Source organism: Manis javanica, chromosome 12, assembly GCF_040802235.1.
Source record: "Manis javanica isolate MJ-LG chromosome 12, MJ_LKY, whole genome shotgun sequence".
In the NCBI taxonomy this organism is placed as follows: domain Eukaryota; kingdom Metazoa; phylum Chordata; class Mammalia; order Pholidota; family Manidae; genus Manis; species Manis javanica.
The window spans coordinates 85,378,945-85,394,888 of NC_133167.1; the positions used below are offsets into that span (position 1 = coordinate 85,378,945).

Genomic DNA, 15,944 nt, shown 5'->3' on the forward strand with positions numbered 1-15,944 from the left:
TGTCTGAAGTGACCCGGCGCTGCTTTTCGAGCTCTAGCAATTTATCCTGCGTGGCTGGTCAGGCCAGCTCTCCCCGAGAAGGGAGGTGGCTGCAGCCCCCGCCGTCACTCAGCAGCCCCTCCAGCGGGGAAGGACCAGTGGAGGAAGGGGAGGGATCTGGGCGTTTAGCCCTTTGCCCCAGATGCTTTACCCGGGATTGAATCACGAATAATTCGTGTCGGAAAGCACCTGTTTATGGATTGTTTTATTTAATCTTCACGGGGACTGCAATGTAAATGTCATTACAGCAGACCCTATTTTAGGATTAAAGAACATTTGGTTCTGAGAGGTTAATGCACTTGCTCTATATAGGTATAGGTATCCTCCGCTTTTCGGAAGTTCGCGTTATGCCACTTTGCTTTTACTAAAGACCTATGTTAGTTCTTGTTTTTGCTAACCAGAAATCCGAAGAGGATTTTTTGGCTTTTGCAGAGAGCGAAAATAGCGGCCAGCGTTTATCTTGGAGCGGGGTGTTAGAGGGAGAGCCCACCCGCAACAGCGGTAGTGGCCCCGCCAAGCTTCCTCCCCTGAACCACGCTCAGCATCTCAGGCATCAAGCTGTTAGAGCTTTGAATCGTGTCTGTGAGCATCTGTGCTTTTATCTAGATTTGTTTTGTTAGCAGCGTAACACCCGTTAGTAAGATGTGTCCTACCGTATCAAAAAAACCTAAGAGAGGTTATTTTTTGGGTCTGGGAACACTAAAAAACAAATGAAAATTAATGGTAATTGCTTATTCGCTTTATGCCATTTCAGCTTTCCGAAGGTTTCGTAGGAACGCTGTACTTACTGATAGGGGAAACCTGTATACTCAGTCCTACCACATTTAATTATGCGTATTCCTGCTGGAAATATGTTTGTTTTATAAATACAGTATTCTTAGAGGATTATCATTACACCTTGGGAGGCACACCTCTCTTTTCCTTCAAGAATTATTACATCCTCATTGGTTGAAAATGTAATAGTGAAATGTCCATACATTACTGGTAGGGGTGTAAAATGGTTCGGTGGCTTAGAAAATAGTCTGGCAGTTCCTCAAAACAAGCATGGAGTTAGCATATTACTCAGCAAGCCTGCTATACATTTGTACCTGAGGACTGAAAACATGTCCACATAAACACTTCTGTACTCATGTATTATTCTGTACTCAGCAGCATTATTCTTAATAGCCAAAAAGTGGAAATAACTGAAATGTCCATCAACTGATGAATTGATAAAATATGGTATTCATACAATAAAATTATTTAGCCACAGAAAGGAGTGAAGTACTGATATATTTTATAATATATCAGTTTGCAAAGGTGAACCTTGCAGACATCATGCTGCGTGAACAAAGCCAGTCAAGACCACATATTGTATGATTCCATTTACATGAAATGTGCACAGACAGATTAGTGGTTGCTGGGGGACCGGGGACTTTGGGAATGACAGATAAAGGGCTGGGGGTTTCTTTTTGGGGTGATGAAAATATTCTGAAATTAGTGCTGATGATTGCACAACTTTGAATATATTAAAAGCCATTGAATTGTACACTTTGAACGAGGGAGTTTTATGGTATGTTACCTCTTTCTTTAAAAAATTGTGTGAGAAAAAACGTGGTACTGAGAGTTTAATTGTGGAGAGAGACCCATATTTTCTGTCTTAATCCGACAGTGGAGTAGAGGAATGAAATGCATGGCCTATAAATAGGCAAACTGGATTGAAGGGAACTAGGATATCTAGGCTAATGACTGTCCTTGGGTTTGCTGTATTATCAAAACAAAAGGTGCTTTGAGGGTGAGATTAGAGTAGTGGAGATTGTAATGTTGTGTAGGGAGTTGTAAGGTGTGGTTGGGGTACAGGTGTGCACATGGGGTGGCCGATGGTGCTGGGGAGTTGTAGATAAAGCTGGAATGTGGAATGAGCATTTGCAAACCATTTCAGTTTATTTTTCAGGTTGATGTTTTTGAAACCAGAAACGTAATAGAATGGTAATTTCTTAGGCAGCAGTAGAAATTAATACAAACGATGCATGTTGTCACAGACGTTGCAAATATTCTTTTCCAAGTCCGTTGTCTTTTAACTTTATTGTGGTTTCTGACATATAAGCTTTTCATTTTTACATAACATATGTCAAACTAAAAAAAAAATATATAGGCGCCTTTTAAACCCTTACTACTCTGAAAGTGTAGTCCATGGACCAGAAGCTTCAGTGTCGTCTGTTAGACAAGCAGAATCTTTCCTGCTCCAGGTGTACTGCAGCGTTTAATAAGCTCCCTAGGTGATTCATATGAAGTTTGTGTTTGAGAAGCGCCGCTTCTCAAACACTACAAAGACTTGACTGTATTAACATTTAAATATGGGACTAAAAGAGAAAAAAAAAAGGAAGTCTATCTCCTGTTTTTTTTTTCTTACCTTGTTAGCTATACTGGCAGCGTTGATCCCAAATCAGCAGCAGCTTCATCATCTGGGAGCTTGTTGGAAATGCTGCATCCCAGGCTTGGCCTCAGACCTGCTGACTCAGAATGTGCATTTGAACAAGGTCCCTAGTGCTACACATGTTTCCCCCAGAACTAGTCACTGGGGGAGAGCGGGGCTGAGATGGCAGTTGGGAGCTGCAGTCTCTTATACCTAATCTCGGAAGTGATACACCATCACTTCTGCCCTGAACTGTTGGTCTTAGAGACCAAGCCTGGTACAGTGTGGAAGGCAGCTGCACAAAGGGTGTCTGCCAGGAGGCAGGATCTTTGGGAGCCATCTAGGAGGAGGATTGCAGTGGGGAAATGGGGAGACAGAACAGTTATGCTCCTGGGGTAGTTCCAAAGAGAGGTAGAAAGGGCAGGCAGGCACCTGAACAATATTTAAACATACGCAGGTTCTTTTCAACATTTTATTATAAAAATTTTCAAACATACAGAAAAGTTGGAAGACTTGCACAGTGAATATCCATATATGTACCACCTAGATTTGTAAAATTAGCATCTGTTAGCATTTGCTTTAGCACATTGATCTTATTTATGTGGATGTATTTCAAAACCAGTTGCATAGATTTAAAGGTATATATCAGTTGGAAGTGAGGGATGCTGGAGAAAGAGGTGATCCTGAAATTTTAGTATGTTATAGGAATAAAGGTTTCATAGAAATAAAAAGGGAGAGGGACAGGTTTTTATGGAAAGATGTGGTTTAGTTTTTTTGTACCAGAAGGACTAGAAATTGGTTAATAGAAGAGTTTTAAAATATATGAAATACAAAGGGCTTATGTGCTGCCCTCATTTCATTTCTGCTGGAAAGCACTTAGTCACTGCAGTTACTACATGCCAAGCTCTGGATGCAGTGTATGTGAATGACTAGAGAGAAGTTTGTGATTCTCTTTTTTTTTCTGTCATGATTTATATGATTTTATTGTTTACAATGGACTTTTCATTGGCTTTAAGTTATAGAACAAGAATTAAATGTCTTAAAAATACATTTTTATAAGAATATGGCTATGAAGTTAAGTCAGTTTAAATTTTTATAGACTTTAAGTGAAAACATATCATATATTGTCTAGGAATGTTAAGATTGAAGTTCAAAGTTTACTTGAAGAGTAGACATGGTAAATAGTCTCATCCATGTTTTACTCTGGACTCAAAATTCTGTTTTTGTTTTTGGTGTGGAATTTTAGAGTCTTTGTGGCATCCAGGAGATGTCTCTGGGAATGGAGCAATAAATGTGGGCCTCAGGAGGGAGATGGGGATGGGCAGTGGTCTGAGAATCATCAACTATACTATAAACCTCACTAAATTACCAAGCTGGGCAGTGTTGCCAGGGGAGATATTTGAGAGTCTAGAATAGGTAACTGAGAAGAAGGATCCAAAAGAAAACAATGAGAGAGATTACTCTGAAAATAGGAAAATCAGGGAAGTCGTGCAATACAAACCAAGCAAGAGCACCATTACTTTGCAGGAAACTGATAGGAGAACTGAAAAAGAAGCTGTTGAATTTGTCAGTTAAAAAGATACTGTTGATTTTAGTTCAGTGATAGGAGTTTAAAATAGTGTTAAAATAATGAATAGGAGGTTTGGAGAAGATAACTAGCATCAACTATACTTCCAGAAATTTGCTTGTAAATGAGAAAGTGGTCACTGGATTGGGAATCAGGATAGAGGGACGAATTTTTAGGATTAGGTGGTCTGAGTATGTTTGTAAGCAGAAGAGAGCAACCTACTAGACTGAGAAAAAAGATGTGAGCAAAAGGGTGGAATTGGCTGGGAGTAGGGATTCAGAGGTGAGGAAGGTCTGAGAAACCTCTTCTGAGCTAGAGGGGCAGAAACCCCAGTTTGGGGTTGGAGGAACATAGGAGAGGTGCATTAAGGAATTCATAGCTCTTGGTGCCCTTTTTTGGTGCAATAGCAAGCTAGGTCATTGAGGGCAAAGGAAGTGGGATGGGATAAGCTGGGATATTACCTCGCTGGTAAATGTTTGAAACAGGTGATAGGGGTGAGGGAGATTGTAGAGAGCATGGAAGAGACCCAAATGGGACTGGAAACAAAAATCAGGTGATGATGGTCAACACGGGCATAAAGTGCTTTTTAGGATGGTGGGCCTGAGGTTATTTTTGGAGGCATGTTCCTAAGTGACTTTGATGCCAGGGTTCTTGTTCACAAAGCCGAAGAATGAGCTTCACAAACACTCAAGGTAGGAGAGCAAGGTACAGGCTTTTATTTAGAGATAAAATGAAACGACAGCTCCCAGCTCACGCCAGGAGGGGACAAGGGAGTCTGGGGTGGTGCGTTGTCTAGGGGTTTATAGGCAGATGAAGATTTTTCCAGAACATGAAAAAAAAAGCTTAGGGGTGTGGACTTATTCAGTGGTCCTAGGATATTTACAATTAACTTGATACAAGTAACCTCCTGCTCTGTTGATTTCTCCCAGAGATAGCAGCATCTTGGTCTGGGGGCAGATGAAACAAGGCCACCTGCTCAGCGCCCAAGGTGGACTGAGGCATTGTTTGCTGAAGAGTAAGTTAAGTGCAGTCTTTATCTGTAACGTGGAATCCTTCTTGCCTTTTACTGTGTTATGGCTGGGCTTGCATGCTAAATTAGTTGACCAGGTTTGCAAAATCACTTAATCAGATCTGGAGGAGGAAAGACAGCACATAGGCCTGGGCCTTTTAGCATGTTAAAGTGGATCTTACACATGTTTATAAACGATTAGCATGAAATAAACATGTGCTACTCTTTTATCTGGGGTACACCAACTGATCTCACTGAAGAATGACTCTAGAGCTGAATGTTAACAGAGTTTTAGTAGGGGGTTTCCTTGCATGTAGTTACATTGCTCTGACTGCAAATATCCTGCCTTATTTTTTCCAGAGGCCCTCACCCTACTCTGGCTACACCCACGGTCCCTGTCTCAACTTTGTATATTTAACTATATATCCACTTTTCACAAAACTGGTTAGTTCTAAGATAAATGTGAAAGGAGTTGACTCCAGCCTTCATCCACGGTTTAGGTATTTCTTCTCAAAAGAAAGTAAATGAATTTATTACTTTCTTGCATACTTTTAAAGGAATTTCTTTGCCACAAAAACTTTAATTCACATTATTACCACTTGGAAAAATCTTTTTATCATCTTTGTCTAGTTTGCTCTTCTTTCATCACCTTTGTCTAGTTTCAGACAACAGATAAAAGTTTGGAAAGAGTTGGATACGTGGTAAAATTGGCAACTTGGTTTATAGAACAGAGATCAGCTTCTTGTGAGACCAAGCTATTTCATAGAACTAGTGTCCTGTTAGGGCCTTGAGCTGCAGACTTTCATCATTATTGGGAATATTTTTAGCATTTGTTCCATTTTGTTCAAAAGGAGGGAGAAAAATGAAGTAAAGACAATCTTTTTTGTTAAGACTTCATACAATTAATGATTTTCACTGAGGGCCTTTTTTTATTAAAAGATTATGGTGTATTTACATATGGTAAGTCTTACCTTTCTAAAGATATAGTTCTGTGAGTTTGGACATGCATACAGTCATGTAACCATTGTTAAGGTATAGATATTGACCTCTTAAAAAAAAAAGACTTCTAGGATAAGATGGAAAGTTTAATTTCCATTCATCTCTAAACCCCTTAAAATTGCAGAAAAGGAACTGAATTTCTTTTTTTTTTTAGTATCATTCTGAGCTCATTTGCATAGCACATATATGTGTTCATACACATATATAGTCAGTATTTTAAATGTGTCTCAATAGTGCATTCCTTTTATTGATTAAATCCCATATTATGCTAGTGGTAACCCCTTCTTGGCTTTTAAGTCCTTTGACATGATGCATTGATACTTGAGAGCTTCCTTGATTTCTGGTGCAAGATGTGCCAGGCTTATTTTGTGTATATTTCCACACATACAATCAACCATTCCTTTAAGAAACCTTGATTTAAAAATTTTTAATTTTTAAAAATAAAAATTATTTTTTCCCCTCATTTGATCAGACTCTCAGCTTAACTGAGAGATGGGGTCAGATTTTACACATTAGCATCCCTCTCAGCTACCCCTCCGTAGTTCACACAGCTTTTCCTGTCTTACATGGTGTTCACAGGTTGTGATGTTTTTGCTTAATCTGTGTGATATTGACAGGTTAGGACTTCAGGTTCACAGTTTTGAAGTTAGGTGTCCTCTTTGTTCTTTTTCTGATGTTCCAGTCTCAGGGAGATCATTTTGCTTAGTGGTTAGTGGGTGGGAACCTGCATTAAAGCTTTTGAAAGAATACAGTGCTCTGGGAGATTATTATAATTATTATTAGCAGGATAATTCCCAGTGTTTGGAGGACATGTCAGAGCCACGGTCTCCAAGACCCAAACCAATCAAAAGCAAATGAAGAAAAACCCCTATGAAGGAGTCACCTTTTTAAGTCAAGTGGCTCATTCTGTGATCCTAGGTAACTTAATTTTTTTTAATGGAAAATTATATTTAGAAGCAGTATATGTCAGGATCCAGGCAGGAAAACAGAACCTACACTAGTTTTTTTTTTTTTTAAGAATTTGATTCAGGAAATTAGTCAGTTGGACTAATATTGGGTATTGGAGGTCTTAAATGGCAAAAAGAGGAAACGAAAGTAACAGAAGCTAGAGCTGCAGCCGGAAGCAGCTCGAGCTCTGAGAGCGGGGATGTTAGAACCTGGAAACTTGAAACTCAGGGGAAGGGGCAGGTGCCTCTGAGGCAGTTCTGGGAAAATTGGAAGAATGTGGAGACTTTTGTTCTGTTGCTCCCTCCAGGTTCAAGGGCATTGAGGGCCTTGAAAAGCAGGCAAGCAGGAAGGAGCCAGGCCATTCTCCCCCCTCCTGTGGTATTGGCTGGACCAAAGAGTTAGCTAGTTGCAAAGGAGGGATTTTTGCAGACTCCCAATGGTGCATCACCAAGCGGTGATAAGACTGCTGTTTGGAGCTACAATAGCTGAATAACTGGTCCAGAAGTTACATTCGGTTACAAGACTGCTGATTGCTATTGTGTTGTCATTGTTTGTAAGCCTCTTCAATGGGTAGAGTTATGAAATAAGTATTTAAAAAAAAATGAGTGAGTTCCTATTTATATTAATTCAAATTTAACATTAGAGGTTATTTTTGTTTCATTGATTGTATTTATTTCTTTTTCTCTTGTGTGAAAAATCTCTGTTCCTAATAATATTAGGATAATTACAAATACTTGCACAATCCTATAGTAGCATATAAAATAAATTCAAAATAATGCCAGGTTCCAGTTCTGGCATGACAGTGTGAGGAGTTCTCTGGACTCAGTTCCCAGTGAAACTGGTTGGTTTAACCAGTTAAAGTCTCTATAAATGGCCTTAGGGAATATAGCAAATGAAGAAACATTTATTTTGGAAAATCTGCTCAAACTCATCAAGAACAGTGAGAGTCTGTGGTATTTGAACCAAGACCTGCGCCGTCCCTCCCCCACCCAACTAGGTGAGACAGAAATGCCATTCCAGTCTAGGGCAGCCAAGAAAATAGGGCTCCTTCTGCCCCCAGCTCCCCATCAGGGGGTTCTCACCCTGGGAGGGCGGGACAGCCAATTGGCATTCTTGGCTTGCTGGCACCTGCTGTTGCTGAGGCCAAGTAACAGAGATTCCCTTCCTCGTCCAGTCCCTGCTGATGGGATGGAGGCTCTACCTTGTGCGGGGCACTGCTGAGCACACTGGGGCTCAACTCACCCTTCCCTCAGCCTCTAATGCCCGAGGCTACTCCCCCCCCACCCCAGGTGCTTGGCTCTCAGAGCAAGGATGTCTCTCTGAGAAGCACACCCCTGCTCTCGCCCAGCTGCAGAGTGCCGCTCAGATATTTTATTGGAAGGCAGAAGCAGGCTGTAAACAAGTAACCTCTAACCTTTTTTTTTTAAATTAAGGTATCATTGATACACAAACTTACAAAGGTTTCACATGAACAACATTGTGGTTTCAACATTCACTGGTATTATCAAGTCCCCCCCTAACCCTATTGCAGTCACTGTCCATCAGCATAGAAAGATGCTGTACTTACTTGTCTTCTCTGTGCTGTACTGCCTTCCCCGTGACCTACCTATATTGTGATTAGTAGCCCCTAACCTTTTCCCAAAGGAACTGACTTTATTTGCCACAGAATGTGGAGAAGCTGAAGCCTGAGGATGTTATCAAAAACTGCAGGTTTTTGTGAAAGGCAGTTGGGAGGAGATTAGGAGGTCACTGGAGACCTGAGACTAAACCGCAGGCCACCTAGTTTGCTGGAGAGAACTGGGGGAGGGGATAGCTGGGAGGAGCCCTTTGGGTCAGATCAAATCGCAAAAGCTGCCTTTGAGAAGTGGCCTGTCCAAGAAATCCAAACCTGGTTGGATCAGTTTGTGGAGCATTTTATGTTCCAGGGTCTTGTTGAAAACAACAGTGAAATCAGCTGGAAATCTGTGGTCCTTTAGTAGCAAGATGTGGTCAAGGAAAGATACACACACACACACACACACACACACACACAACTTCATTAAAGAAATTAAAATGTTACATAGAAAATATTTACTTAATGCAAAAAAAAAAAAAAAGCAGTAAAGGAGGAATAAAAAACCAGAAATTGACATGAGATATATTGAAAGCAGAGGTCAAACGGCAGATGTCAGTCCAACTCTATCAATAACAACATTACATGTGAATGGATTCAACAGTCCAAAGCCAGAGACTGTCAGACTGGATAAAGAAAAAAAGGTGGAACTATATGTTGTGTGAGGTAATGGAAAAAAAAAAACTGTATAGAAGTTTCTGCCCTGGGTCCCTGAAATGCTTGTGAATTCTTAAGTGGAACATGAGAAACATCTTTTGTTTTAATATTGGGTCTGTGACCCCCATTCCTCACACAGGGCTCCTAAATCCCTTGGAATTTCCTGGGTAGTAGCAGTGTCTTTTGTTGTATTGAGCTGACTCTGGGTGGTCTCCTAGAAGGCTCCTGGATGGGCTGGTCACCAGAAAGGTCAAGTCATGATTAAGAGCTTGGAATTTCCCAGACTCCATTCTCTAGATAGGGGCTGGAAAAGAAGTAATAATTGATCTTGTCTATGTGAGGAAGCCTCCATAAAAATCCCAATAGTATGGGGTTCAGAGAGCTTCCAGGTTGGTGAACACATCCCCACACTGGGAGGGTGCTGCACCCCAACTCTATGGAGGCAGAAGCTCCTGTGCTTGGGACCCTCCTAGACCTTGCCCCATGTATCTTTTCATCTGGCTATTCATCCATATCCTTTATCGTATCCTTTAATAAATTGGTAAATGTAAATGTTTCCCAGAGTTTTGTGAGCTGTACTAGCAAATAATCATATCCAAGGGGGAGGAGGTCATAGAATCTCTGATTTGAAGCCCAGTCAGACATAGGTTGTGGTAACCTGAGGACTTACCCACTTGCAGGTGACATCTGAAAGGGGGAGCAGTCTCATGGGACTGAGCCCCTAACTTAATGTGGGATCCAATGCTGTCAGAGTTAAGTTAGGTTGTGTGCAGAATTGTTTGGTGTGGGAAACCCCCACCCAGCTGTACCAGAAGTGTTGTGAGTGTGACAGTATGAGAGTAAGAGAGCCATAGGATGTCTATAGGATACAGGCTTCCGATTTATAGATACAAATGGCTTGAAAGTCAAAGGATGGAAAAAGAACCTACACGTAACTGGAAGAGAGCTGGAGTGGCTATACTAGTATCAGACAAACTTTAAAACAAAAATGTGACTAGGGACAAAGAGGGACATGAAAAAAGTTCATCAGGAAGATACAACAGTTATAAATACATATGCATCCAATAACAAAATACCAAAACATATGAAGGAAAAACTTACAGAAATAAAGGAAGAAAAAGACAAATCAGTGATAATAGAGACGTCAGTATCCCACTTTTCAATAATGGGTAGAGCAACTAGACATAAGATCAACAAGGAAATAGAAGGTATGGATGAGCCTGTAATTACTAGACCTAACAGACGTCTGTAGAACACTACCAACCACAGAATGTACACTCTCCTCAAGTACACCTGGGACATTCCTCAGGACAAACCTCATGTTGGCCGTAGAACAAGTCTTAATAAATACAAAAGGATAGAAATAATACCTAGTATGTTCTTCAACCATAATGTAACGGAATTAGAGATTAATATCAGGAAAAACTTGGGGAAACTCACAAAAATGTGGAAATTAAACAGAACACTCTTAACTCTCAGGCTGAAGAAAAATCAATGGGAAATTAAAAAAAAAACTTTGAGATGAAGACCCAACATACCAAAACTTGTGAGACACAGCTGAAGTAGTATAGTGCTTAGAGGGAAATTTATAGCTATAAATGCCTATATCAATAAAGAATGATCTCAAATCAATAACCTAATCTTCCATTTTCCCAGAAAAAGAAGAGCAAACCAAACAAACCTACAGCAAGCCAGAGGAAAGAAATAATAAAAATAAAACTGGAAATTATGTAATAAGGAAGAGGTAAACAGTAGAGGAAATTAATGCAACTAAGTGCTTACTCTTGAAAAGATCAGCAAAACTAATGAACCTTTAGCTAGACTGACCCAGAAAAAAAAAAGTCACATTACTAGAATCAGAAATGAAAAAGGAACATTACTACTGTTACTACAGAAATAAAAAGAATTACAGTGGAATACTATGAATAACTGTATACTGATAAATTAGGCAACTTAGATGAAATGGACAAATTCCTAGATGTACAGTCAAAATAATGTGATTTTGAAGTTATTTGAAATAATTCTTTTTTCTGTGTGGTTCTGTTACCAATTTGATATTTAATTACTGCATTAGTTGACTTTTCCTGTAGTAAAAAGCAGCTCCAAGAGTTGTGGCCTACAACATTAACCATTTATTTCTTGCTTGTGTTCTGTGAGTCCGCTGTAGGGACTCTTCTTGAGGCTCCAGGTTGGGTTCTGGTTGCAGATGGGTCTTCTTGTTCTGGGATTGAGGCTGAAATCACAGCTCCTGTAATGGATTTGCTGGTCTCACAGAGGTCTCATGGGAGCGCAGGAGTGCAGAAAGGTTGCTCCTATTTGACTCCTAAATCCTTTATTTGAAACTGGCACACTGTCACATTTATTCATATTTGTTTGTAGATAGTAATAATTGTTCTGTTCTAGGACATGTGATTTACTATACTGATATATCCTCATCAACTTAATAATGAGACTTTAATAATGAGTGATTTAAAAAATTTTTTTATTGCAGCACTATTTTATTTTTATTTTTTTAAATTTTGGTATCATTAATCTACAATTACATGAAAGACATTATGTTTACTAGGTTCCCCCCTTCACCAAGTCCCCCCCACATACCCCTTCACAGTCACTGTCCATCAGCATAGTAAGATGCTGTAAAATCACTACTTGTCTTCTCCGTGCTGCACAGCCCTCCCTGTGCCCCACACACTATACATGCTAATCATAATGCCCCCTTTCTTTTTCCCCGCCCTTATCCCTCCCCTCCCAGCCATCCTCCCCAGTCCCTTTCCCTTTGGTAACTATTAGTCCATTCTTGGGTTCTGTGGTTCTGCTGCTGTTTTGTTCCTTCAGTTTTCCTTTGTTCTTATACTCCACATATGAGTGAAATCATTTGGTACTTGTCTTTCTCCACCTGGCTTATTTCACTGAGCATAATACCCTCTAGCTCCATCCATGTTGTTGCAAATGGTAGGATCTGTTTTTTTCTTATGGCTGAGTAATATTCCATTGTGTATATGTACCACATCTTCTTTATCCATTCATCTGCTGATGGACACTTAGGTTGCTTCCATATCTTGGCTATTGTAAATAGTGCAGCGATAAACATAGGGGTGCACCTGTCTTTTTCAAACTGGAGTGCTGCATTCTTAGGGTAAATTCCCAGAAGTGGAATTCCTGGGTCAAATGGTATTTCTATTTTGAGCATTCTGAGGAACCTCCATACTGCTTTCCACAATGGTTGAACTAATTTACATTCCCACCAGCAGTGTAGGAGGGTTCCCCTTTCTCCACAACCTTGCCAACATTTTTTGATGTTTGTCTTTTGGATGGTAGCCATCCTTACTGTTGTGAGGTGATATCTCATTCTGGTTTTAATTTGCATTTCTCTGATGACAAGCGATGTGGAGCATTTTTTCATGTGTCTATTGGCGATTTGAATTTCTTCTTTAGAGAACTGTCTATTCAGCTCCTCTGCCCATTTTTTAATTGGATTGTTTGCTTTTTGTTTGTTGAGGTGCGTGAGCTCTTTATATATTTTGGATGTCAACCCTTTATCGGATCTGTCATTTCTGAATATATTCTCCCATACTGTAGGATACCTTTTTGTTCTATTCATGGTGTCCTTTGCTGTACAGAAGCTTTTCAGCTTGATATAGTCCCACTTGTTCATTTTTGCTTTTGTTTCCCTTGCCCAGGGAGATATGTTCAAGAAGAGGTCACTCATGTTTATGTCTAAGAGATTTTTGCCCATGTTTTTTTCTAAGGGCTTTATGGTTTCATGACCTACGTTCAAGTCTTTGATCCATTTTGAATTTACTTTTGTGTATGGAGTTAGACAGTGATCCAGTTTCATTCTTACATGTAGCTGTCCAGTTTTGCCAGCACCATCTGTTGAAGAGACTGTCGTTTCCCCATTGTATGTCCATGGCTCCTTGATCGTATATTAATTGGCCATATATGTTTGGGTTAATGTCTGGAGTCTCTATTCTGTTCCACTGGTCTGTGGCTCTGTTCTTGTGCCAGTACCAAACTGTCTTGATTACTGTGGCTTTGTAGTAGAGCTTGAAGTTAGGGGGCGAGATCCCCCCCACTTGATTCTTCCTTCTCAGGATTGCTTTCGCTGTTCGGGGTCTTTGGTGTTTCCATATGAATTTTGAACTATTTGTTCCAGTTCATTGAAGAATGCTGTTGGAAATTTGATAGGGATTGCATCGAATTTGTATATTGTTTTGGGCAGGATGGCCATTTTGACGATATTAATTCTTCCTAGCCATGAGCATGGGATGAGTTTCCATTTCTTAGTGACCTCTTTAATTTCTCTTAAGAATGTCTTGTTGTTTTCAGGGTATAGGTCTTTCACTTCCTTGGTTAGGTTTATTGCTAGGTATTTTATTCTTTTTGATGCTATTGTGAATGGAATTGTTTTCCTTATTTCTCTTTCTATTAGTTTATTGTTAGTGTATAGGAAAGCCACAGATTTCTGTGTGTTAATTTTGTATCCTGCAACTTTGCTGTATTCCGATATCAGTTCTAGTAGTTTTGGAGTGGAGTCTTTAGGGTTTTTTATGTACAATATCATGTCATCTGCAAATAGTGACAGTTTGACTTCTTCTTTACCAGTCTGGATTCCTTGTATTTCTTTGTTTTGTCTAATTGCCGTGGCTAGGACCTCCAGCACAATGTTGAATAACAGTGGGGAGAGTGGGCATCTCTGTCTTGTTCCCGATCTCAGAGGAAAAGCTTTCAGCTTCTCGCTGTTCAGTATGATGTTGGCTGTGGGTTTATCATATATGGCCTTTATAATGTTGAGGTACTTGTCCTCTATGCTCATTTTGTTGAGAGTTTTTATCATGAATGGATGTTGAATTTTGTTGAATGCCTTTTCAGCATCTATGGAGATGATCATGTGGTTTTTGTCTTTCTTTTTTTTGATGTGGTGGATGATGTTGATGGATTTTCAAATGTTGTACCATCCTTGCATCCCTGGGATGAATCCCACTTGGTCATGGTGTATGATCATTTTGATGTATTTTTGAATTCGGTTTCCTAATACTTTGTTGAGTATTTTTGCATCTACGTTCATCAGGGATATTGGTCTGTAGTTTTCTTTTTTGGTGGGGTCTTTGCCTGGTTTTGGTATTAGGGTGATGTTGGCTTCATAGAATGAGGTTGGGAGTATTCCCTCCTCTTCTATTTTTTGGAAAACTTTAAGGAGAATGGGTATTATGTCTTTTCTGTATGTCTGATAAAGTTCCAAGGTAAATCCATTTGGCCCAGGGGTTTTGTTCTTGGGTAGTTTTTTGATTACTGCTTCAATTTCATTGCTGGTAATTGGTCTGTTTAGATTTTCTGTTTCTTTCTGGGTCAGTCTTGGAAGATTGTATTTTTCTGGGAAGTTGTCCATTTGTCCTAGGTTTTCCAGCTTGTTAGCATATAGGTTTTCATAGTACTCTCTAATAATTCTTTGTATTTCTGTGGAGTCTGTTTTGATTTTTCTTTTCTCGTTTCTGATTCTGTTGATGTGTGTTGATTCTCTTTTTCTCTTAATAAGTCTGGCTAGAGGCTTATCTATTTTGTTTATTCTCTTGAAGAACCAGCTCTTGGTGTCATTGATTTTTTCTATTGTTTTATTCTTCTCAATTTTATTTATTTCTTCTCTGATCTTTATTATGTCCCTCTGTCTGCTGACCTTCGACCTCATTTGTTCTTCTTTTTCCAATTTCGATAATTGTGACATTAGACTATTCATTTGGGATTGTTCTTCCTTCTTTAAATATGCCTGGATTGCTATATACTTTCCTCTTAAGACTGCTTTTGCTGCGTCCCACAGTAGTTGGTGCTTTGTGTTGTTGTTGTCATTTGTTTCCATATATTGCTGGATCTCTATTTTAATTTGGTCGTTGATCCATTGATTATTTAGGAGCATGTTGTTAAGCCTTCATGTGGTTGTGAGCCTTTTTGCTTTCTTTGTACAATTTATTTCTAGTTTTATACCTTTTTGGTATGAAAAGTTGGTTGGTAGGATTTCAATCTTTTGAAATTTACTGAGGCTCTTTTTATGGCCTAGTAATGTAGTCTATTCTGGAGAATGTTCCATGTGCACTTGAGAAGATTGTGTATCCTGTTGCTTTTGGATGTAGAATTCTATAGATGTCTATTAGGTCCATCTGTTCTAGTATGTTATTTAGTGCCTCTGTGTCCTTACTTATTTTCTGTCTGGTGGATCTGCTCTTTGGAATGAGTGATGTGTTGAAGTCTCCCAAAATGAATGCATTGCATTCTATTTCCTCCTTTAATTCTGTTAGTATTTGTTTCACATATATTGGTGCTCCTGTATTGGGTGCATATATATTTACAATGGTTATATCCTCTTGTTGGACTGAGTCCTTTATCATTATGTAGTGTCCTTCTTTATCTCTTGTTACTTTCTTTGTTTTAAAGCCTATTTTGTCTGATACTAGTATTGCAACTTCTGCTGTTTTCTTGCTGTTGTTTGCATGAAATATCTTTTTCCATCCCTTGACTTTTAATCTGTGCATGTCTTTGGGTTTGAGGTCTCTTGTAAGCAGCATGTAGATGGATCTTGCTTTTTTACCCATTCTATTACTCTGTGTCTTTTGATTGGTGCATTCAGTCCATTTACATTTAGGGTGATTATTGAAAGAAAGGAACTTACTGCCATTGCAGGGTTTAAGTTTGTGGTTACCAAAGATTCAGGGTTAGCTTCTTTGCT

General features: G+C 39.5%; 1 protein-coding gene across 2 annotated transcripts in view; it reads left to right on the forward strand.

Moving 5' to 3' along the window:
- The window catches only part of BAG4 (BAG cochaperone 4), a 31,452-nt gene that overhangs the window by 652 nt on the left and 14,856 nt on the right, over positions 1-15,944 (forward strand). The window lies entirely within an intron of this gene.